This window comes from Octopus sinensis, linkage group LG4, assembly GCF_006345805.1.
Source record: "Octopus sinensis linkage group LG4, ASM634580v1, whole genome shotgun sequence".
NCBI lineage: Eukaryota > Metazoa > Mollusca > Cephalopoda > Octopoda > Octopodidae > Octopus > Octopus sinensis.
The window spans coordinates 7,301,340-7,328,566 of record NC_043000.1 but is presented as its reverse complement, the minus strand read 5'-3'; the positions used below and the strand labels follow the sequence as shown (position 1 = coordinate 7,328,566).

At 35.2% G+C, this 27,227-nt stretch overlaps 1 protein-coding gene and 1 long non-coding RNA gene across 7 annotated transcripts in view; one reads left to right on the top strand and one right to left on the bottom strand.

Moving 5' to 3' along the window:
* The window catches only part of LOC115210910 (heat shock factor protein), a 168,973-nt gene that overhangs the window by 87,471 nt on the left and 54,275 nt on the right, over window positions 1-27,227 (bottom strand). The gene's annotated exons all lie outside the window — the stretch shown is intronic.
* Window positions 5,842-25,984, top strand: LOC118762860. The gene is made up of 3 exons (XR_004998605.1): window positions 5,842-5,969; window positions 25,051-25,057; window positions 25,972-25,984. It is a non-coding gene; the product is annotated as an uncharacterized LOC118762860 (long non-coding RNA).

Sequence of the window (27,227 nt, the reverse complement as noted above, 5' to 3'; positions counted from 1 at the left end):
TTAAACTATTTTTATCCGGAACATTACAAATGTTGACGTCCTCCATAGTTCAAAATTGAAGTGTGGTCAGAAAAGAGTAATGATGACAATGGCATAAATGCAAAGTTGGTAGATAGTACTGTACTTTGTGGTTGCTAAATATTCTTAAAGGATTGACATAACCATAGCAACAAAAAAAAAAGAATATATACATTCTATTTAACTCCATGCTTGCCAGCTATCTTCCACAAAGCACTCCTCCACTTTTTAAAATAAAATATTTTTTCCATATTTCTAGTTTAATGAGAGCTGAACAGAAACTGGATATCGTAGGAGAGTTAATTGGCAGGTAAGATTGGCTCGTTTAGAATTTATTAGAAAGAAAAAAATTATTAAAGGCATAGTTTATTCAAAAATTAAAAAAATAAATAACAAGAATGATTGCAAGAAAAAGTAAGATGAAAAGGAGTACATTGTTAGTTGAGCAAACATAAAAAGAAATAAAGAAAGAATATGTTTCATTGAAGATTGCATTCCTGAGACAGACGGACCTGATAACCATTAAGAATAGCAGGAATATTTGGATGGAAATTTGGGGATTAGAGTCTTAGGTCATTTCATTCATAGCTGTTAAGCCTATTTCTTTGCTTCGTTAACAATTCATATAGCTGTGTCAAGTTTTGAGTATTTAGGAAGTTGGAAATGAAGTAAAACCATGTCAACAGTTGCCCGAAAACTTAGATATTTGGTTGCAGTGTTTTCATCAATACAGCAGGAATCACGAGAGTTTTTTTTTATATATTTGGACAATACTTCTTTGCTTCAAGATTCACATTCATTTCATTTAATTCTTCATAACTTATGATCAGAATGTTCTGTTGCAACACAGAATGTAGAAACACTCAAAGAACTGCATATTCTCAAGATCTTCGAAACACACTTCAAACTTTTCACTTAAAAGTCCAAGACATTTTATAGATGAGTAGGTTGCAACATAAAATATTTTCATGGATTCTTATAATTTCAAGAAATATTGAATATTTCCATGATCTAAAGTAAATCTATATAGCTAATCTTTACTTCAAATCCCAAAATAAAACTTCTCTTGAGTTATACTAACACCTCATCTTTACATAGGTGCAGGTGTGGCTGTGTAATTATGAAGTTTGTATCTCAACCATATGGTTTCAGGTTCAGTCCCACTGCATGTACCTTGGTGTTTTCCACTATAACCACAAGCCAACCAAAGACTTGTGAGTGGATTTAGTTTCCGTCTACCAAATTAGAGAGAGTACTTTTGTCTGCTTGTTTTGACATTACATGGTAGTTGCAAATGAGTGTCACTGTTATACAAGCAGTGTCATTCATTTCTGTTATTTTGCAAAAAAAAAACGTCCTTGACCATGGGAAAATATAATCTTGCTTGGGAACAGGTGAGTGGTGGTGATAGGAAGGGCATCCGGGCATAGAAAATCTGCCAAAATAAACTCCATCTGGCCCGTGCAAGTTTGGAAAAGGGGATGCTAAAATGATGATGGTGGTGTAATCATTTCTGCACATCATTAATTTTAGCCACATCATTAATTTTAGCATATAAGTCATCCAAATAATACAAGTAATTCATACTCAGTCACAGATTATTATTTAGTGATGGATACACATCATTATGGAACTCCATTATGAAATCAAAAAAACTTCCAATCCCGTGGTGAACCTGCACTGCCCCCACCCCATTCATTTTTCCCACAACCACCTTCTGCTCTCTATCACCTACCACCCCTGCACTCCACCCATCCAGTATTTTATCATCTGCACATTCCCAACCCTCCAATCCAAACCCTGCCATTACCCACATTATCAACAATTTATGTTCCCCTCTTTTAACTGTGCCCATAACCCTTGTGACTTACTCGACCAGTTATCTTTTCCTACCTCTGCAGCGAAACTGGACTCCTCCTCTCCAATGCAACCATCCCCACCAAACCCCTCCATTATTCCTTCCACATGACTGACACCTTTACCTGAACCTCTGCTGATCTCATCTACTGCCTAAAATGCTTTGCCTGTGACTATATACATTGGGCAACAGGATGTTCAATCTATACAGTCACAGAAGCCCACTTCATTAAATACCTTACCTACATCTTGCTTGGCAGTGAAACTTCTGTCTCATGCCACTTCTACTCAGCTAATCGCTCAACCCAACATCTCTCCAAGTTCAACTTAGCCCTGCACAAAAGCCTCCTGGAATTTTTTCTCCTGTGTGAAGAATAATTAATCTTCCCTCTCTCAACTTTCACTCTCCATGCCATGAATAACCAAATTCTCTTTCTTTAACAATCCCCATATCATCCCTTATACATCTTACACACACACACACACACACACACATATAATCATGCAGATATGGCTACTCTGACACTAGCTCATTAAATCAGGGATTGGCAAACTGGGGTAAAAATGAAATTCTTAGGGGCAATGAGGACTCATTAGACATGAGTAAAATTATATAAAAAAACCATATTCTTTGTTATGACAGAATTTTTTTCTTCTGGCAACACTGCATCTGTCCAATGCAAATAGATTCATATAAATAGATTCAATAATCCTTTCAAATTCAAAGAATCTATAATTTTCTTCCTTTCAAATCAAGGGAATTAAAATTGGCATAAATAAATATATTTTGGAGTGACTGGTTAAAAAAAATTCCGACTCCTGCATTTGAGTAACTAACTGAGGATAGATATGTGGATGCATATTAAATGTGGACACAGAGACAGACAGACAGACAGATAAGGATCCAGAATGCAGATTTATTCAAGAATCCTTATAATCTGTTTTGCAAGATTAACTGATTTCAAAAGGAAAATAAATTTTACATTTTATTTTCTATTAAGAACACTAAAAAATATCTGTTGGATACACTAAACACACCACTGACAAGTCATAGAATAAATTTCCATACTAGATTATACTTTACTTGATATTTCTTAACTTTTGTATTGATTATTTTGATTAACTCTTCTCAATATTCTTGTGTGTGTGCATTTAGACATATATTTATCAATCTACTTTAATATACATACATACTCGCATAGACATTATAAATGTGTGTGTGTGTGTGTGTGTCTCTTCTGTCTTCTACTTTTCTCAGTCATAAGACTGTGGCCATGTTGTGGCACCATCTTGAAGAAATTTTAGTTAAATGAATTGACCCCAGCACTTTTCAAGCCTGGTACTTATCCTATCAGTATCTTTTGCTGAACTACTACATTACAGGGTCATAAACACACCAACACCGGCTGTCAAGCAATGGTGGGGACCCACACGGACACAAATACACACACGTGGTTGGAAAGCAAACTTCTTACTACACAGCCACTCCTGCACCTAACATATATACTAAATCTGATGAAGATTGATTAAATCTGAAATCAGCGCTGATATAACTTCATCTCTCTTATCGTAGGGAGGGAGCCTGTCTCCCTTCTTAGCCATCAGAAAATGCTCTCATATGGTTAAGAGTTGTTTTGACTTATTTCTAGCAATGCTGGTTTACTAGCACCCACCAACACTTTTAGTGACAACTGTATTTGTTGCCTATAGTTATCCTAACATCTGCTTTTCCAGGTGTACATAGGTCAGATGGGAGTTTTTAATGCAGATTTTCACCAGTCAGATGCCCTTCCTATCACCTTTTGCCAAACGAGATAATATTACCCTATGTTTTTTTCATGGAAGACTGAAAGTGAACAACAACACTTGTATGACAGTGACATTTATTTACAACCATCATGTGATGTGAAGAGAAGGAAGCATAAACACAAACATTTATTTATACACATACAATAGGCTTCTTTCAGTTTTCATCAACCAAATCCACTCACAAGACTTTTGGTACGCCTGGGGTTGTAAAAAGCACCATCTGAATGTAGCCAGTGCCAGCGCTGCCTAGACTGGCATTCGTGCCAGTGACACATAAAAGCACCAACTGATTGTGGCCATTTGCCAGCCTCCCCTGGCACCTGTGTCGGTGGCACGTAAAAAGCACCCACTACACTCATGGAGTGGTTGGCATTAGGAAGGGCATCCAGCCGTAGAAACACTGCCAGATCAGACTGGAGCCTGGTGCAGCCTCCTGGCTTTCCAGACCCCAGTCGAACCGTCCAACCCATGCTAGCATGGAAAACAGACGTTAAACGATGATGATGATGACGACAACAACTTGCCAAAGGTTCCATGTAGTGGGATTGAACAGATAAAACTGTGTGACTGGGAAGCAAACTTCTTAACCATACAGCCATGTGTGTATGTGCATGTGTTTATTCAGCATTCCACTCTTTGTTCAAAAGTTACAACATTCAAGCAGTCTTGTTGGCACTTCCATCAAATTCAGTAACATGCTCATCTAACCCATGCCGCCACATAAAAAAAAACGTAAAATGAATATATTCACCCATACATACCAATATGCTGACCTAGTTGGTCTACTGCTTGAAAATGTCCACTCTTGTGTTACAAGTCACAAATTATGACCTAATATATTTGTCTTGTTTGTAAGTTCTAAATTTATTTAAACACCTGAGAGTAGGAAGAGAGGAAGAGATATTAAGAGTGCCAGCAGGGGGAGTGATGCATGCATATACACACATATGTACATGAGAGAGAGAGAGAGAGAGAGAGATGAAGTTTGAAACCATCTGAAGAAAGAGAGAAAGTAAGAAAACTTGGACAAGGGTTAAAAGTGAGAGAAAGAGAGAAAAACTGAGGTAGAATAAATGAGAGAAAAGGGTTGGGTTAAAAGTAAGTTTAAACAGGAGTGGGAGATGGGAAAATAGGAATATGTTTAACAAGGCCACTGTGCTTTCTTCATCTAAGAGTATATATACCAATTTGTCATGACGCTTCTGATGAGCACTCACCAGAAAAGAGATGGGAAACAATTTGTTCCAGTTTTATGTTGCTTATTTAAAAATCGCAACAGAGCTGGCAGAACTGTTACCATGCTGGACAAAATATCTAGCAGCATTTCTTCTGACTTTATGTTCTGAGTTCAAATATTGCCATGGTCAACTTTGCCTTTCATCCTTTTGGTGTCAATAAAATAAGTACTGGTTGAGCACTAGGATCAATGTAATTGGCTCCCTCGCTTCCCCAAAAATTGTTGTCCTTGTGGCAAAATTTGAAACCAATTTAAAAATCACTAATGAGTCTATATTTAACCACCAAGTTAACATATGTTGTATCCTTGAAATTATAGCCATTCTAGATAGAATTATTAGAGTAAATAACATTTATGTGAAGGCATAGAAAATGCCACAGAGTACTACAATACATATATATATATATTGGTAGAGATTTCTGCATTAATCCCCCAAAAAATCCAGATGTACAACATAATTTTGACAAGTCATATTACACTATTTTATCCATATGGTGAACCAGGCTGGCAATCAGATTTACCAGTTACTCAAAGAATCGGAGATAACGGTTTGAAAATAAGATTACAGTGTTGCAACACCAAACATTATAGACTGTAGTAGAAATGAATTTAAATCCTATTATGGCATGATGGAAAATTATTTCAACAGCTGACATCCATCTGCAGGTGAAAATCAAATAATGTAAACTATGTCAGATATCACCGGAGGAGTTCTGAGATCAAAAAGCTACAAAGAACTTGCCAATCACTAGAGAAATAGAGATGTACAAGTTGAATGCATGGTAATATCACAATATTCATTTCAGGAATCACCTCACAACATGAAAGAGCATTACTATTGAATTTCGAAAACAAGGACTCCCCAATGCTCACATTCTCATCATATTGTGAGATGAAACTTTTTACAATCCTACTGAAATTGTGGACCATACATTGTTAGTTCTATTAAGTTATGGTCTGAGAAAATCGTCAGTGTCACCTTAACATTATGGATATGGCCGTGTTGTTTGTGAAGCAGAGGTCCTGGGCATTTTTTCCCCCTTCTTGGGTGGAGCACTATTTGCTCCATAAAGAGCATGTTAGTGAGGTCAAGATTCTGCATGCCTCAGGCCGTGCAGTGACATACCTGAGAAGAGGTGGGCCTCAGGCCACTTGACATAAGGGGAGGTCGAAATCCCCTAAAAGATGTATGTGCATGCTGTTATCCAGGATGGTTAATACTTCTTTCATTTCTGGAGGCTCTCTTCAAATGAATCCCCATGATTTCGGAGCATCTGGTGGGCAACACATAGTGCATAATACTATTTTCATCTGTTTAATGTGTACCACCAGAGTGTCACAGACTGAGTTTAAGTGTAACAGCAGGACCACAGACTGATATCTTCCCGGATGTACATTGCCACTCCACCATGAGTCTTTTCTCTCTTGTCAGTTTGAAAGACAACATACCTTGGTATGTGTATGTCAGCATCTGATATATCCATGTTCAGATGTGTTTCTGGTAGTGACATGCATATTGCTTGATTACATATCACTAAATCTCTCAGGTATTGTGTTTTGTGTTGTTGGGATGTTACGAGGCCCCTGATGTTCAGCAAGAATACTGGTGTGACATGCAGGGTGACCGTAGTGGCCACTGGTCTGACACGTGCAGGTGTCAGAGGCAGCCACCCTGCGTTCTTTGAGGTAGTTGTGAATACTGGATGTTTGGTGAAGCCAAATCAGGTGCCTTACAATCTTCTCTGTGTTATTCATACACCTGTCTTCGTCTTTTGTTTTTCTATAAATTTTATTTATTTTTATATATATATATATATATATATATATATATATATATATTGTGTGTATGTGTGTGTGTGTAAGTAAAGAATATGACTGTGTGTGGGTACAAATAATAAGAATGCTAAGTTTTTATCCATGACAAATCTGGGTAGTACATAAATTGCTACGTTTCAGTCCTTCAGAAGTTATATGAAAGTTGCTCAAGTGCAAAATGCTTAACATTTCCTCTGTGGTTTGGCTCCCAATACATCTTTGAACCTCAACAGACAGTTTACTGGTGCTGAAAGAGAGGCATTTCAAAATGCCCAAAACAAGAACACTCCTCTCATGTCATAGTTTAGACTAAAACTGATGAAATTGCTAGGGAATACCTGTACTATAAAGTTCCTTACCATTATGTCTTTGACAATATGGAAACAGATTATGATAGTTAGTTAGAGGATAGAGAATTTCTCAGGTTTCCTGACACACGTCTTCCATTTCTCTCTGACTTCCATGGCATTTTTAAACTCTTGGATAGTGCATTCAGGGTCTCTTAGCAATTGATTAATGTACCTTGTTTGGTAGTCTACCTCTTCCCTATTTATCATAAGATGGCAGCCACCGAAAAATTTGGCTGCTCCTTACATCAGCAATAACCAATAAGTCTCAGCTTGTGCTTTTGTTTTGCCTCTGTTATATAAGTAGAGGAATTGAAATAATCTTTAGAATGTATGCAGAACATCCAATGGAAACAGATATTCTATTTCAGATCATTAGCTTTGCTGTATTTAAAAAAGAAAAAACTTTGCAGACATCTGCACTCATGGCAGTGTTATTCACAACACTTATAAAACAGCAACAGCTGAAAGCAGAAACTTGCTCTATCATGATAATGCATAGAGGTGGCATATATCAGAAGCAGTAAAAGTTAGAATGCTTCCCCAAACTGAAAGAACTGCTTGCCATTAGATAGAATGCCCAAAATAAACATAATGAACTTTGTCACTAATCAAGCGGTTTGAATAGCATTTTATTCAGTATTTCACAGTAGAAGGCAAAGCTTCCAACAGTGCACTGCACGATACTCAGCAATTGCTCGTTAGTCATGTTCTATGCTGTCACGGCTTGGGATTACCTGAATGTGCACCAGTTTTTAATGATAAAAATCATTAAAATTGTTCATGTGGAGAATGATGCTGATATTGACATTAAAACACATAATGAACTGCAACGTCCCGTATTTGACGGCATTATAGAAAGCCTAGATGATAATGATGCAGGATATCACTTCTATTACCTTGATTGTCTCAGGTGATTCAGGTAAAACATACCTGTCCAACACATTTATAGGATATTGCAATGTTCGCAGCAAGAATGTGCTGTCCTATAAAACAAGTGGCAATGCAGTTGATTTGCTAAGCATCAAATTATCCCTGTACAAGATATGTGAAGGATCTCAGACTCTCCATCATATGCTGATATAATATTCAACTGATAGTTGCTGCAGAAAGGAAACAGAAGTATAGATATTAATGATGGTTCAATTAGAAGCACCAATGAGATACTGCAAGAAATGGTGTCAAACTGGGACAACTATATATGGGAATTCACTAACCCTGACAGACAGTAATAATCACAGAAGCTACATTTACAAGAAAACGTTAAAAAAAGAAAAAAGGTAATGATGCTTTATAACTAAATAATAGGATTCTGAACCTCTTGCCAAATGAAATTACATAACATACGAGTGTAGACAGTACTGAAGCCAAAGATGACAAGCAAAATGTAAAAAACAGAATTTTTTTAACAAACTTAGTCCTTCAGGATTACCTCCTCGTGAGCTAAAGTTAAAGGTCAGTTCAATTATAATGTCCAAGCAGAATCTCAGTTCTAAGAAAGACCAAATGAATGGCACTAGACTAATTGTCAGAGCTTTAACAATCTATGCATCACTGCAGATACTGTCACTGAGGCAGATGAGATACTTTATTAATACCAAGAATGGATTTCACCGCAGGTGATACAACACTCATTTACTTTGTAAAGAAAGCAGTTTCCCCTATTATCTCCTCATCTGCTATGACTATCAACAAATTTCTAAGTCAGTCAACTGATACAGTATTAATATTTAAGTAGAGCCAAGAATAGATTTGTTTTTGTTTTTTGTTTTGTTTTGTTTTTAACCACTTAGAAAGGGAAGTGCAGTGCGTATAAACTTTTATTTTTACAGACCTCTTTTGTGGGCTGAAGGGAGGAAGTTACTCTCAAACCAGTGTAGAGTCCATGATTTCAAAACTGGTGAGCTACACAGAGCACTAACTTGTGATCTGTATGGTCCGCCTAGATACAATGCAGGAGTCAGGTCACAGGAAATCAGACAAGTCATTTCTCTGTACAAAAACAGCTAGAGCAACTATATAAGCCATTGTCAATGGCAATGGCAGGGGTTGCTCTAAAGAGGGCAATCATTAAAGTAGACTCATTAGGACTTAGTAAAGAAGTAGTGGCAGAGAAAATAAATCAGAGGGGAAACTAGTGAACAGATTCAAAGAGATAGAAAAGGCACTGTGATCAATATGCTATCAGTGAGAATGGCCTACAACCACTTCTTCAACACTTAAGCACATACTCTTAGACATGAAGGAATAAAGCTTATCAATGGGCTTAGATGGCAGAAATGGAATATGGCAAGAAACCCACTATTTATTTTTTTGACAGACTGGGATGGGTGTGTGCAACTCTATTCCAGACAGAAACCTGTTGCTTTTCAGTAGTACTTGACTCAACTGTCCAGGGCATGCATGGGTGGGATTGGAAACAACAGTGCATCTCTAACAATCTGTAATGGCTCTCTGTAGAAGAGATAAGTTGTTGCTAAACATTAACAACAGCAACTGAGTTATGGTCAGTAGTAAGTGGTTATGTGAGGAGTAAATTACCTTGCTTGAATGATCTATACTACAAGCTTTACAAGCACATACCAGTCTGGACCCATCTATCACAAATGACAGCAGACTGAATATTCTTAGTTGTGTGAAAGTGGGAGAGGTAGCACTACTGAGGAAGAACCAAAACAAGGGAACATCAGCATTAATTTCTGGGCCAAAATGTAGCAAATTGCAGAGTTTAAAATTTTAGCTAAGGCACTAGCAAAAAGGTTGGCACTTTATATTGGTAGTGAGGTTGGATAAGTGCAGACCTGCACTATTCACAATACAATGCAAGAAAAATGGATAACAAATTTGGATAAATCAAAAGCTTTTAAGATCAACCATTACAATGTGCAACTGTTCTCAGTACAGCCATTTTAAGAGACTGGATTGATTCAATATACAAAGATGTCTATTCAATGGTTAAATAAAGTAGTCACCTATCAATTTAAAAAAACCACTGAGCCAATAAAGGAATCTTACACAGTTACTCAACCTGGAAGGAATAAATAATAGCCAAATCTCCATTAGTGACATCCAACCATCCTAAAAATTAATATATTGGTTAATATGGACATAAGTATAATAATGATAGTGTTTGTCTGTTTACCTTGGAACAATTTCGTGATTTCTCAATGACTCTTTAGCAAAATTTGCAGACATAACCAAAATCATTTCAATAATGCTTGAAGGTGGGAGGAGAAAAATCAAGTTGTAAAATCCCAAGGCATGGCCAAAGACTAGAATAGTTATATGTACCATGGCACACAATATCTGTAGATTTCCAAGGCAAAATATCTGTACATTTCTATGGTACAATATCTTGAATATTTCATAATTTGCATGCTCAGACACACACAGTGATATACTCCTTAGAGTGCAACATTTCTAAATAATAATTAATTTTAATAGTAGTTTTTCCAAGTTAGGGTTTTAAAGGTCAGGAAGAAGCCTTTTTTTTTTACCCAACTGTTATTTGCTTATTTGTTGATTGATTCACTTGATCAGTAAGAAAAGAACTCCTTAACATTTTAATCACTGAATAACTCATTCATATTCATTGAAATCGTTTTTTGTTTCTTTTAATTCACAGAATTAGTTATTGAAGTTGATATTTAGTGATTGAGCTAAGTTACACATACAAACAAACAAAGAAAACAAAAACTATTCTAAGACATATCCATACAGCATAACCACAGTTGAAATTCATTGCTCTTGAGATTGTGTTTTTCTAAAGTAAGCAAATAATACAAAACAATGTTAAAATGACACCTCAAGTATAGTGAGATAAAAAGAAAAATTCAATTGAATACGAGGTGAAGAAGAGAATCCCAGGATGTGTTCTGTCTTCAAGAAAAAAACATGTTGCTTAGTTATGCTAAATAAAACATTTAACCAGACTTAGGCAGAAAAACATTGTTGGAAGTCAAGGAATAAATAGTTTTCATAATAAAACTCTGGTTAAATTGAGGATGTTCCCAAAAGAGATCACAGGAGATAACTATTAATCTCAGCATTTCATATAGCATAGATGACACTTTAAGCTGACAGCTATCCACAGAGATGTGTAGCTGAAATCTCTTTCTTTACCTTTGAGATGACATTTGTGTATTGTTCTTATCAAATGTCCTTGATCTCCATTCCAGTCTGAATGTGGAGATGGTTTCTATCGATGGAAGTTTAGAAAGAATATTACTGGAGAATAGAAGTATTGAAAAAGTAGTGAAGAATACAGAACAGTTTGTTGTCAGGAAATGATTTAGATAAGTCAAGGAAATGAATATGCTAAATAATTGCTGAAGAAAAGAAAGATTACCAGAAAGATAACTGTCTTCATAGAATTAGTGTAAAAAGAGCTGAAGCTGATAAATGAAAAAATGTCTGTGTTCACCTAATTTGTCAAGGACAAGGCAACGTGATCAGACCCTTCCTTCAATAATGTTAAATGGTACCAACTAGGAATCCAGATTAAATCCACAACATCAACTCAAAATATTAAAATTATTATCAAGTGTCAACAGAACTAAGTAACATTATTTATTGCTGCAATTAAATAAATTATGATAAAAATGTCCATCTGACACAACCAATAACCACAAATATTCAGAATTTAGAACTAGAAAAATAACATCACATCCCTTAAGAAATGATGTAAATTGCCTCCAACAACAGAACCAAATGGATAAAATACATAATCAAAGAAGATACTTATCATATCATCAATAATTCCTTCCAGCCCTGTAACACCACCACAAAACAAAAAGCATTCACCTAGCAATATTCTACACCCTTTTAGCTATTATAATACTGTGATAGCTCCTACCATTTTTACTGCTCTGGTAACAATTTACAATTCTTTTGAACTTGTTCACAGTATACAATATATACCCACTCAGCAAGCTTGTTTCCCCACCACTGCCCTTGTCTCTCTGCTCAGAATCCATACAGTTACCCTATCTCCAGTCCAAAAGGAGTCCATTAAACTCTGACAATTACTAATACCCATAAGATTAATGAATGAAGAAAAATCAACACATTACTACAAATATAATTCAAGCCCTAACCCATTGCTTGACCCAGACAATGTAAAAAAACTCAGCAATTCCTTCAAAGGCTAAAGTTCTTAGTTGAGCTTAATTGTTAACTGTGTGGTAAATGGCAGGGAAGTGTTATTGACATTCAATGAATGACCAATCACTACCACAATCTCTAAGGAAAACATGGAAAGTGTAAGACTTCTGAAAATCAAAAGATTTTCAAATCTAACAATGTCTTGGCTTACGATTTTGAGAAACAGGGGATAGAACATGTCAAAATATTAAATTAAACCTCCATAACAGACCACTGAAATACACCCAACATAATTCCAGACTACAGAGACACACAACATATCTGATGTGTTCAACTTCTTCTGAATCACTCCCAAATTCAATGAATTACTTGTGCAAATCTGACTTGAGGCCGTTTCATTGAGATAAACTGATTCAACAAAATAACTCAAATACCTTTTTTTATTTCTCCCACCTGTTTCTCTAATAGTAAATCTAAAGCTAAGTTAAAAAGAAAAAAGTTTCATACTTTTCAATTAATCAAATATTACAGCGTTATACAGTGCAAAGACTATCTCTACATATGTGGAGTGCGTTAATACTATTAATAATTAATATTACCATATCATGGCAAAAAATAAAAATCACTTGTTCACATCCAATCAGTGAAAGTAACATCAAGTTTAGTTAGCACCTTCATTGTTGACAACTTGTGAAACCCAGCAGCTTTAAGCATCTTTAACTCTTCATTGCCATACTTTAGATGAAACACCTTCTCACACCAATTAATTTTGAAAATAATGAAGAATTTAGTGACATTATCTTCTCATTATTTAGTTGGTGTTTTGGAATATAAATCAACACAAAACTTTGATGGAAAGTTTTAATTTACATCACTTTAAAACTGAATGTATCACAAAACTAGGGGCAATCTGAGATGGGTTGGCATCGAAAGGGTTAAAGAACAATAACATAAACAGCAGAACTCTGAACTTTGCAGGATTTAATTACTCCCTTCTATACCAAATTCAAATCTTGTTACAAAGTTGACTTTATCTTTCATTTCTCCAGGATTCATAAAACAAATACCAGTAGCATATTAGTGTAAATTCACTTGAATATAACATTTTCTTATATATTTGTGGCTTTGTGTCTAATTAAGGAACTAATACTACCTATAACAGAACATCTCAAATGTTGTTAAAGAAAAATGCAAAGAGCTTTTCATAAGATTCCATGGCATTTGGAAATGTAAGATTCAACATTTAAATTTAATAAGATGCTTTAGTACAACATCTTAGATTTGTATTTCAATGCAGTCACCACATTGTTTTGCAGATAGTTTCTCTACCTTAATCGGAGGGTCAGATTTTTTTTTTTTTTTTCTGAGAAGTTGTTAGACTAAGCAAATAATAAAAATGACCTTCTATTCATGAAAATGTGTCTTTTATACATATCTATGAATCCAAATATATTAATCATTCAGAACTCTGTAAACAATCTGCATGCAATTAAAAGCAGCAATACTAAATCAGTTGAGTATGTATTGTGCTGGAATATTTGTCAGTTGTAAAACAGGATTTTTGTCCAATTGAAAGACAGGTTAACACTGTGTGTGTGTGTGTGTGTGTGTGTGTGCGTGTGCGCTTAGACAGCAAGTTTCCATAGCTGTGTTGATTAGCCATGCTCTTAGAATGGCCTTGAAGATACATATTGAAAGTAATATTGAAATGTAGTCATCCAAAGAAATAGGATAACTGTCTTCTCTAAGAATGTCTGTTATGACTGAACTTGTAGAATTAATAGATAAAATCCCAAAACATGGCCTAAGACTAGAATAGTTATATGTACCACTGATAACAAAGAAAATTAAAGAAAAATAATTTGATGGGCTACATTCAATATGCATGATTTTTCTATTATATAATTCTGATCCAATATTGATCTAAAAGATAAAAGAATGAAAGCAAAAAGTTTCATTCTCTTCAATTGTGTTGTCATGACTGGAATACATTTTGCACTGTGATTATAGATACCAATGCCTGAAAGAGACCATGTTGTTATGTAACAATGCTGCAATATATGTACTTCCTTATGTATACTAGCTAAAAATGTAAAAGACAAACAATGAAAGAAAAAAAAGCAATCCCTTTGGACAAGGTCTTTTCTACCACAAAGTGTTTTGCACCAAATTATAGACACTCCCTGGTCATCCTCACAACCAGAAATGCAGTTTAGCAGTGATTGGCTATCTGGAATTCAGTAACCAATGATGTTAGAGTTCACAAAATAACAAAATACAAGACAAAATATATAAGTCCAGTTACACTAATTTATGTTGTAATTACAAGAGAACTAAATTTACAATGTTTAGTATTTAATATTATTTAGATTAAATTGGTTGATTAACCTTTTAGCATTCAAACTGGCCATATCTGGCCTAAGTATTCTAATTGTTTTTTATGTTCAAACTGGAGAGATCTGGCCTATCCTTCCTATCCTACAATGTCATTCTGAAATGAAATAATCACATCATCAAAATAACAAAGCTACAGAGTAATGCACGATTAATTCAAAATAATGTGAACAAATAGGCATTATGTTTGAGAGAATAGCCTGACAGAAGGCGGCGAGCTGGCAGAAATGCTTAGTGGTATTTTGTCTGCTGTTACGTTCTGAGTTCAAATACTGCTGAGGTTGGCTTCGCCTTTCATTCTTTCAGGATTGATAAATTAAGTACCAGTTATGCACTGGGGTCGATGTAATCAACTTAAACCCTTTGTCTGTCCTTGTTTAGCCCCTTGTGGGCAATAAAGAAATGAGAATAGCCTGAATGCTGTATTGGGGTTGATGCAAGCACCTAGCCCCTTCTACCAAAATTTCAGGCCTTGTGCCTACAGTAGAAAAGATTAAGGGCAGTGGACTAACAGACTTATTAGTATACAGAGCAGGATGCCCTAAGCTATTTGTTCTGGCTCTTTACATTGAGTTCAAATCCAACCATGGCCAACTTCGCCTTTCGTTCAGAGTCAATAAAATGAAGTACCAGCCAAGTGCTTATATTAGAAATAATAATAATAATAATAATAATCCTTTGTACAATAGGCACAAGCCCTGAAATTTTGGGGGAGGGGTAAGTCAGTTACATCAACCCTAGTACTCAACTAGTACTGACTCTGAAAGGATGAAAAAGGCAAAGTTGATCTCAGCATAATTTCAACTCAGAAATACTGCAAAGCATTTTGCCCAGCATGCTAATGATTCGGCCAACTCGCCACCACACCACCATAATAATAATAATAATAATAATAATAAGTGCACACTGTAGTTTTCTTTTGAAATGTTTATCAAGAATAGTGAATTTGCTGGGGGTTTTTGCCAGGTGCTACTACTACTACTACCACCATTATTCATTCACTGTTATGAACCATAATTATTTTTGAGAAGGTTGTAAAAATTCAATTTATTTCTAATAAAATGAAAGCTGCTCAACAACAAGATGTAATTGGAACCATCTACGATTACTATTACAAATATTGTTTTATTTGTTTCATTTTCATCAATGTTCAACATGATAAAGCATCAGAAGAACCTTATTAAGTTTCAAACACAAATCTACATAATCTGAATGGTTTCCAGAATGCATCTTTCTTTCCAATAATATATATAATACGTCACAAAACATTTACAGAAAAAAATGTCCACAAGTATTAAAGAACGAAAATCATTAAATAATGAAAGCATTGTGTCCCATTGTTCCATTCCCAGTTTCTATATAAACATACTTATGGTAGCTAGTTCATTAAAAAAAAAAAAATGAAATAAAGCCATTAATGACCTAATATTTTTTCAACTGCATTCAGCAATTTCTTTATCTAGTTCTGGATAACTAATAAATATCATCTGTCATACAATTTAAAGCACAGCAGCATTTTTCAATGAAGTGAGTTTGTTTCCCCTTCTGTTAAAATGGTTGCCATGATTATCTTAACAACTATACCTCCACTGCCTTTCTTTTCTAGAGCCAAGATTAGTTCCACAACCACTCTATGTACCTATATCTGGACTCAATAGCATTTAACATGTATGAAAGACAAGTAGAAAGCCAGTTGCTTACTCAAATGATGTTAAGATAACTATTTTCCTATAAAACACTATACAATGTTTGCATTGAAATTAAAACTTGGGAAAGAATTCAATGAAGCACTTGTCAAAACTTAAATTTTGGTGTTTTAACTCATTCTTTTATTTCACCTCTCAAAACGGACATCCTAGAAATAGCAGCCAAATCTCATTCAAATTATACCTTACCCTCTTAAAAAAAATTAAGGACACATTAGGCAATGCAGTCACAATTTTTTTTTTTTAAAGTCAGGGTGGTAACAGCTAAAAAACTATTTGGCCACAGGTTTGCTGAATGAAGGCCAGCTTGCAGCTAACAAAAAACAACAATTAAATACTGTACCGTACTAAAACAGAAGTCTTTTGTGCTTCACAATGTAAAATCTACAGCTAAATCTAATGATAATTCAATATAAATGCTTTAAAATTTTCTAATTAAGTTTTATTGTTCAGAAACAAACTGAGAAAAAATCATTATCTAGAAGAATGTCAATCCAAAAACCATTTGACTTCATACCAATACCCTTTACTTGTTTCAGTCATTAGACTGTGGCCATGCTGGGACACCACCTTGAAGGGTTTAGTCAAACAAAGCAATCTCAGACCACCACTTTTTTTTTTTAAGTGTGGTGTTTATTCTATTGGTTTCGTCTGCCAAACTACTAAATTATGGGATCATAAACAAACAAACACTGACAGTCAAGGGGGTTGTTTCAGTTTCCATCAATCAAGTCCACTCAAAAAAATTTGGTCAGTCTGTGACTATAGTGGAAGACATATACCCATGTAGGACTGAACCTGAAACTATATGGTTGGGAAGCAAACTTCTTAGCACACAGACACACCTACACCTAATATACCTGTAATCAGTAAATTTATATTCTAAAACAAGTAATACAACTATAATTTTATACAGTTGAAATGTAGAGCATAGGCATGTTCAGCAGCAGTAATTTTTAATGTTGTAAATGATAAGCATAAAATTCCATAAAGTATACATAAATAGTAGGAGTGGCTGTGTGGTAAGTAGCTTGCTTACCAACCACATGGTTCTGGATTCAGTCCCACTGCGTGGCATCTTGGGCAAGTGTCTTCTACTATAGCCTCGGGCCGACCAAAGCCTTGTGAGTGGATTTGGTAGATGGAAACTGAAAGAAGCCTGTCGTATATATGTGTATATAGATATATATATGCGTGGGTGTGTCTGTGTTTGTCCCCCTAGCATTGCTTGACAACCGATGCTGGTGTGTTTATGTCCCCGTTACTTAGCGGTTCGGCAAAAGAGACCAATAGAATAAGTACTGGGCTTACAAAAAAGAATAAGTCCCGGGGTGGAGTTGCTCGATTAAAGGCGGTGCTCCAGCATGGCCGCAGTCAAATGAGGGAAACAAGTAAAAGAGAGAAAAAGAGAAAGAGAGTATGCTAAATGGTTAAGCTAAAATGATTATAATTTAGATTAAAATGTAAAGCTTAATCTCAATTCATTAATGACAAAACTGTAGATGATAAGGCTATAATTGATTGAGGATCTCTTAGAATAGTCTAAGCCCAGGCAGAGAAATCTCAAAAGAAAGTAATAGTCAGGCCTTAAGGTAAAAAGTATAAAAGCGAAATTATGAAAATAAAATAAAAAGATAATTTAAAAACAAACAACAATGGATTGAGTTAGTCAAGCCTTACACTGCTCCTCATTTAACAATTTGACTGGGAAATTAACTTTCACGGTTATTCCAGCAATGATGTTAAATACCTACTAAAAATAAATAGAACTGGTATTTTCTGCAAGTCACACTGCCTCAATAAACCTCAAATGAAAATGGCTTCAAATATGGCATTCCTCAACAAAAGATAGATTAGTATATTTTTTTTTAAAAACCTGCTTTCTGCAGTAAGAATAATGAAGTATTGAGAGGATATATCTGATTTCCACAATAAGAGGGTTAAAATGCCCTGTGCATAACAAAAGACTAGTATTGTACAAATCAACTTAGAAGAGGGTTACTTCTAAGTTTGCACTCTTTTTTCTATTTTTTTAAATTCTCATTTGTAGACATTACATATTCTAACATCATTAACAACTCATTAAAATTGCAGGGATAGCAAGCTGTCTTCTCTCTTTCTCCTATAAATTGACATACTACATCAGAAATTAATGTGAGTGGGCTATGCGATGATGAAAAGTTATTAGTAAATGCAACACATAGCCTTGATGCTATAGGAATGATTATCTTACTACTGAGTTAAATAAAAATACAAACATAATTAAAGGCTTCAAAGATTAATAAGGTATAACGGTGTAACAAACACCTTACTTAAATATCACAATCCTTAGATAATAATGCTGAGAAATTTAATAGATCTGGAAATCTATGGCAATACTAACTAAATGTCAACAATGAATGCATGATTAATTAGTTGAATTATGATGAATGTTCAATTCTCACACAGCATAGTTTCCGACCATATATTGGTTTCATTTTGTTGGTCCAAACACATACAAATAATAATAATAAAAAAAAGTTTCGATAAAATGGCTTAGGTTTCATACCCGATTAAGTTTAAATTCAACTCAGGTGCAGGTGTGGCTCTGTGGTAAGAAGTTTACTTACCAACACATGGTTCAAGGTTCAGTCCCACTGTGTGACACTTTGGGGGAACTGTCTCCTATTATAGCTTCAAGCTGACCAAAGCCATGCGACTGGATTTGATAAACTGAACAACAACAACAGCAATAGTCCTTTAATGTCCATTTTCCATGCTGACATGGTTTGGATGGTTTGACAGAAGCTGACCAGTTGAAAGGCTGTTCAGGCTCCACGTCTGTTTTGGTATGGTTTCTGAGGCTGGATGCCCTTCCTAGCACCAACCACTTTACTGAGTGTATTGGGTTCTTTTACACAGCACCGGTATGGTGCTTTTTATGTGGCACCAGCACTTACGAGCTTGCAAGATTAGGGATACTCAGCTGCTGAGAGAGTATTCTAAAAGGACAGTGTTCCGAGGTGAGGGACTGAACAAAGAGGAGGACAATGGTCGTAGGCATAGCATTAGAAAAAGGCTGAGTGAGAAGTCAGCACAGCAGTGAGCCACAGGTTGGTGCATGTTAGCAAGTGACTTCATGGCTACTAGTCGAGTGGCCTATTTTTAATGTAGTCTGGGATATCTGAATGCGTAGTAGCAGCACTATCACAGTATTTTGTTTATCGAGTCTATGACACTACATTAAAGTGCAAATAATTACAGACATTAACTAGAATAGTTATGCTCATACAGAGTTGCTACAATATCAGCTGTATACAGCAAATACAGTTTATGAGATTAGTAACCATATGGAGACATTATTCCATTCAAAATTACCTCATTTGAATTAAACTGAATTCAAATGTAGAATGGCTACAATCTGTTGCTGTTGTTTACCCATGATCAAGCAAATCTATAATCAAACGTATTCTAGCTGTAGCCACCTATGTCATTTTTGTATATAACTTAAAACAATACTACATGCAATGTCATCATCATCTGGTCACACTGCTTGTATCAATTCCTACGACTCTCTGTTGCCATGCAATTCTATTGTTCTTCATCATATTTGGCAGGTCAGAGGGATTGTAGTTTGTCATCACAAATCTGCTTCATACAGGTCTTGGCTTGTCATCTCCTGCTAGCTCTTCCTTGTGTAAGCTCCCACAAAAGAAATTCACTAACAATTTTGTCTTTAACTCTCCAGCAATGCCCTGCAAATATGACTCTACACTCTTTAACAATGCCTGATAATGGATGAAGGTTATCTGCAGCAGGAAAATCTAGACTTCCAGATAATATGAAAAGGGGCCTCTTTCAAGCAGCTGTTACCTCTTCTGTTGTATGGCTGCTCAGCATGGACCCTTACCTCAAAATTGGGAAAAAAGATTTAATGGAACCTACACTCACATGCTAAGAGTGGCTTTGAATGTTACCTGGAGAGATCATTTGACTAATAAGCAATTGCATGGGAACTTTTGAGAAGAATGTATCCATCTTCTTTGAGAAAGTATAGTGTAATTTAAGGCAAATTTGCTTGTATATACTTGACAGCTGTTTCCAACAGGTTGAGCAACTATTTACAGGCTTCCTAGTTAGAGCTCAAAATGTGATTTCCAGACATACCAGAAAATCGAAGCAAAAATATCTTCTTAATATTAATCATTAACTAATGATTTTTTGTTTTCATTTTGTATTTTTTAATCAGAACATATATATTTCTAATTACTCTAAATAACATATTTAATGTACAGAGCATTAAAAAGATGACACTAACCTACGATTGTTAGCTTTCATCCAAATGGTATCTTTGGATGATTCAACTGCAGGATGGGCACAGAACTATATGTCTGCATCAGAGACAAACAATGATCCCTTAATTTTTCTTACAATGGATGTCCATAGAAACTTGCATTTATCTTTTATTCGTTTCAATCAGTGGACAGCAGCCATGCAGAGGCACCTCCGTGAAGTGTGTAGTCAATCAAATCAACCCAGTATTTATTTTTCTACATCTGGTACTTATTCTATCAGACTCTTTTGCCAAACTGCTAAATAATGGAGACACAGACAAACACCGGTTGTTAAGTAGTGTTGGTGGACAAACGACAAACACAAAGACACACACATACACACAGATACATACATTCATACATACATACATATTTATAAGTGTGTGGATGTGGTTCAAAATTATACAAAAAACAAAAGCAACAAAAAAAGACAGAGACAGGTAAGGAAACAACAAACAGGCTGTATTAGTTTGATGCTCAGGAAAAATGGAAGAAGTCTTTGATGTTTTGAGCCTACATTCTTCTACTGAAAGAAATGAGAAAAGAAAACGAATGGAGAAGGGGAAAAAAATGGAGAAAAATCTGATGTCTGGATTTTGTGTGTGTGTGTGTGTTCCTTTATTCTTTTACTTGTTTCACTCATTTGACTGCGGTCATGCTGGAGCACCACCTGAAAGGGGTTTTAGTCAAAGAAATTGATCCCAGGACTTATTCTTTGTAAGCCTAGTACTTATTCTATCGGACTCTTTTACCGAACTGCTAAGTTACAGGGACATAAACACAGACATATATATATATATATATATATATATATATATATACATATATATATATATATACATGCATATACATATATATGTGTGTTCACACACACACAGGCCTTTTTCAGTTTCCGTCAACCAAATCCACTCACAAGGCTTTGGTTGGCCTGAGGCTAGAGAAGTCACTTGCCCAAGGTACCACACAGTGGGACTGAACCTGGGACCATGTGGTTAGGAAACAAGCTTCCTACCACACAGCCATGGCATTATCCTGAGAGTAAACATCTCTCAGATTGCTTCCATTAATAAATTAAAACCTAATTTCTTGCTGAAAACCTTGTGTGCAAACATTCCCCCCGACCATTCCTAGTTGCAAAACGTATGGATATACAAGTGTACAGCTTAGCAGGAGTGCTGGTGATGATTCTATCAGGGGTTGTATAATATATAGGTCAAGATATTTCAATTAACTTACAGTACATTTATTTTCATATGCCTATTGTTGTAATTAGCAAAGTGCAAATTTGTGATAATTAGGTAAGCTCTATATAGATTGTATACACTGTTCAATGACACATATGATGACTTTAGGTCTATTTTCAATCAATATTTTAAACCTCACTCAGCTTTTGTTAGTGTCAATTCACATATACAATGGAGCCTTGAAGTGAATGATTGAATTGTTAAAAAATATCGGCCAAATTTCTTGCAAATCATGCACTATGGCATCAGAAAAGGGAAAACACAAGAGATAATATAGTCATAGATAACACTAAGCCAGCAAAGAAAAAAAAGTGGGACAGTCAAGTGTCTTTGATCTTAAATTGGATCAATTATAATTGACCAGGAACTAAACAAATACAGCAATAGATAAGCAAAATGCTAAACTGTCTAAAAATTTAATGTGGTTATAAGCACAGAAATGGCTGTCTATTAAGAAGTTTGCTTCCTACCCACAGCATGGCGCCTTTGGCAAGTGTCTTCTTCTATAGCCTTGGGCCAACCAAAGCTTTGTGAGTGGATTCGGTAGATGGAAACTGAAAGAAGCTCATTGTGTGTGTGAGAGTGAGCATGTCCATGTTTGTCCCCCACCACTGCTTGAGAACTGGTGTTTGTGCATTTATGTTCCTGTAACTTGGTGGTTTAGCAAAGCAGACCAATAGAATAAGTATTGGGATTGATTAATTTGGCTAAAATTCTTCAAGGTAGTGTCCCAACATAGTCACAATGTAATGAATAAAACAAGTAAAAGGTAAGATATAAGGAGGAAAACAATTAGTTTTAAATCTCTCTCTCTCTCTCTCATATATATATATATATATATATTGTTATCAAAAAAGGGGTAGAATTAATTAATTGTTAATAAATTCGACCAAGCAGTATTCGGTATGTAAAGACCATTTACGGTATATTTGAAGTATTAATTTATAAAAATATGGTAAAGTAAAAAAATTCACTTTACCACACACCGAACTTTTCAGAAATAGCAGCCAAAAGTTTGGCTATTTCTTCAACTGCAAATAAAAGTCTCCAGACAATGCATACTCAGAAAATAACTCACATAGGTATAAGGTATATGGATGTGATCTTTCATTGTTTTTCCCTTATACCTATGTGAGTTTTTTCTGAGTATGCATTGTCTGGAGACTTTTATTTGCAGTTGAAGAAATAGCCAAACTTTTGGCTGCTATTTCTGAAAAGTTCGGTGTGTGGTAAAGTGAATTTTTTTACTTTACCATATTTTTATAAATTATATATATATATATATATATATATATATATATATATAATATAAAGTATTAATGTGAAAGAGACAAGTTCCAAGGTCAATAATACTCTTCATCAAAGCCAACACATATCTAAATAGAGGGCATATATAAGCCATTATAAGCATGCTAACACATAACATACAAAACATATATATACATATAATAGTGTAATTCTGTGCCTAAACATATATATGTGTGTGTGTGTGTGTGTGTAAGTGTGCACCACAGTCCCCTACACTTTTTGGGTTATAGCCTGTCCATATAATGTCCTACACATCAATTGCCTAGTGACAAATAAAGTAAAACATTATTGATGATGAGGAGGAGGAGGGGGAGTCCAGAAATAATTTTAAAATTGTCTTGTAGTATTAGCTCCATAGGTTTTGACACTCTTTAGCTCTGAACAGGAGACAAAAGTATTTGGACCCGCAGAAAGTTATGATGAAGTCAATCAACTCGAATTCTTCCCCAACAAGTCTGTGATGATAACAAATCTGTGTAATAATGTAAGAAATCATTATCATTAGCATGATGACTTTCTCTCAAACACGCCAATGATGTATTAGGAGTCAAGAGAATAGTATTGTAAGAAACAAAACCATTAGAATAAAATCAATACAACTGCACCACAAATAAGATTTGCAATGCGTTATACACAGAAGAAACACTTAACACCTAAGTATCAGCAAATTCAAGGACACTTCTAACCTGTCGACCAGCGTGTCTCAGACTGACTCATATTCACAAGCATAAAGAGTACTGCCTTCAGAACACTCGGCTGCAGACCATTATTGAGCTGTGGATCATTTGATACCAGGCAGCACAGAAAGAATAAATTTTTTAATTCTACTTCTATGTTATTGACTATCACAGTCTGCAGGGTGTTTTTGTATCATATATGTCTATCTATGTCTATAATCATATATGTATTAAGCATTAAATTATACACCATGCATGTGATCCCTCTGTAGTGCAAAAAAGGTTGCGGGGGTCACTGCATTAGAACAGCTTCACCTACCAGCATCAATGAAAATATATGTTTCTTAATTCTTTCTCTTTCCCTTATGGCAACCCTTGTTTTTACTTCCTTTATTTTTGTGATTAGTGGCACCTTAACGAATGTTTACAACCTGGTGTGCATGTGCACATGAAGACGTTCATCTGCTTAAGTTATTTTTGCTGGTATTTACCAATGTATTAACCCCACTATACACACATTTTACAAACTAACTTCTAAAAACCTTTCATTCTTCCTATTTACAAAAACACCTCTTGTTTGCTTCATCATGCTTTTCTACTCCATTCCTTCTTCACTTACGTACTATAATTATACATACATGTTCATGGTATGTCTTGTCTGCATGTATATAGATGAATGTATGTCTAAATTTTTTAATTCTTTACATGGACAGCAGCTATCCTGAAGTAGCTTAGGCTTGCAGCCCTCTTGGGGGCACCTTCTTCAAGGGTCATTAGTCAATTACATCAACACCCCAGCACTTTGTTTAAATTTATTCTATCAACCTCATAAAGGGTGATCAGCTAAGCTGATCTGGGTATAAAGGGATATAAATGCAACAGAAACAGAACATCATAAGATATATCTGTCACTAGGAGTCAAGAGAATAATATAAGCATTATGAAGATATGACCATTACAATAAAATCAATACAACCGCATCTCACAAACTTTGCAATGCTTTATACAAAGGAAAAATAAGCCAGACTTTAGATGATGACTTCACTTAACAGCAACAACGTTCAAGTATTATCCTAATCCATGGACCAACATTTTTAGTATGCTAACAGCACAGATCTTCTCCACAGATTGCCTCATATCCACGCTGATTTTCTCTCCCAAACTGATATACATATTTACTTTATGGGTTTGCATGCAATTAACCATCAACCAGTTTCACAAGTCTTTTGGTTGACCCGAGGCTATGATAATAGTAGGTACTTCTCTAAGGTGCCATGCAGTGAAATCAAACCCGAAATCACAGGACTGCAAAGGGAATTTCTTAACAGCAAAGTTATGTGTCTGACTCCTGACCCATTACCTCTCTCTTCATTTCTGTTTCTCTATGTTGTTCTATCTCATAGGGACCACCTACCACCAGTCTCAGTGACTAACCATCACTCCCTTTTCTTACTTTGTTCAATTTTCCTTATAACATGCCAATATACTTTCTATTGAATCAAACCAAGAGAACCCCAACATTGATACTCAACCTACAAGAAATAGGCAAATTGCTTTCAAACCACAAAAAGGTCTTTATAAAAAGACACATTGAATAATATAACACAGAGATACGATGATCATAGCATGAACATTTTTTTTTTTTTGTTTTTGTTTATAGATTAGATCAATAAGGGATAACTTAAGGTTAAACAACTTGTCATTTATTTTTCAATGAAGGGCCATGCATCAAATGCCAGAATTCACTTCTCGTAACACAAAAACTTATACAGTAGGATGTGACAGGAGAGAGCAGGCTTCTATTTCTAATGAGTTAAAATATCACATACAAGCTTCCTTGTTGAGTAGTGGAATTCAGTTTTATTTGTTAATTCATACAAGTACTAGTATTAAAACACACATGCACACATGTGCATGCATATGCACACATTCATGAAGAAGCATTCACAAATGGAAGATCACCTTTTTTTTTTTTAATCTGGAACCCTAACTTCCTCCATGTCAGTGCTGTAAGCATTCTAATCATTCATCAGTTAATCCCTCCACTGAGTGCTTCACTAACTAGTTAATATAAATAGAATCACTTAAACAACATTGAGATAAGCTATAAGATGATAAGATCATGCTGTCATATTTAAGACAGATGAAAAATCACAACAAATATGCCAAAAGAATGGCTGAACTAATCACTAACCATTGCAATTATTTAAATCTTTGTCTGGCACAAGTATGGCTGCATGGTAAGGAGTTTGCTTGTCAACCACATAGCTCCAGATTCAATCCTGCAGCATGGGCAAATGTCTTCTGCTGAGCACCTAGGGCAAGTTATTTTCTTTTGTAGCCTGCGTGCATGTCATTGCCTCTATGCCTTGACATCACATAACAGTCGCAAGCAAATGCCAACATCATACAAGCAGTGTCTTTCATTCCCTATCTTCCATGAAAACATATCTGGCTATGGAGAAATATATCACCTTGCTTAGAAACAAGTAAAGGCTGGTGACAGGAATTGAGCTGTCCATAGAAAACCTGCTTCAACAAAATTCTGTCCAATCTATACAACCATGGAAAAGGGAATGTTTAAAAAAAGTGATATCTATCTATCTATCTATCTATCTATATTATTTGTGTGGTGAATGTTTAAGGAATTAGTTTGGTTTCCAAGAAACCAAATCATTTTCCTGGATCAAAGTGACTCCTAAAACATAAATTTCCATCTCTTTCCATTTGTAGTTAAGAAATAGGAGTCAGCCTGGATAAAGTGTAGTTTAACGATGGTTAACCCAAGCAGAAAGAGAACTATTTCTGTTTAGACAGACAGAGGTGAATAAACTATTTTGTGTAAAGAGATCCCTATGCTTAAAACAAGTTTTGAAATCTGAAAACTGTTAAATAACCAAATTAACTTCACTGCCACAATATTTGAAATTGTGAGAAGTTTGGATCTGTTACGATTCTATCAAAACCAAGATTTTGTTCAATCAGCTTTTAGGTTAACTAAGCACATCAATGGATTAAGAAGAAATGACTGAATAAAAACTCAACACATTTCAAACATAAGGGTGTATTGAATACTTAATGAGGGAGGGAGAGATGGATGGATGAACAGGTGGATAGATACATAGGAAGTATGGTACATATATTATTTAACCAAGGACTGTAGAGTTAGTACATAAAAACCTTCAATTCTGATTCTTAAATTTATGATACCTCTGACACTATTTGTTTTGTAATCAAACTAATCGTACATATAGACTGAACACACACAATATACATGGCAGATGTGACTCATCGAGCTACATTTAAGCAGTCTAACCTACTAATATTAAAGTGTAAATGCTATAGCTATGCTATTGTGATTTTTTTTTATATCATTTACTAAAATGCACCAGTATACTT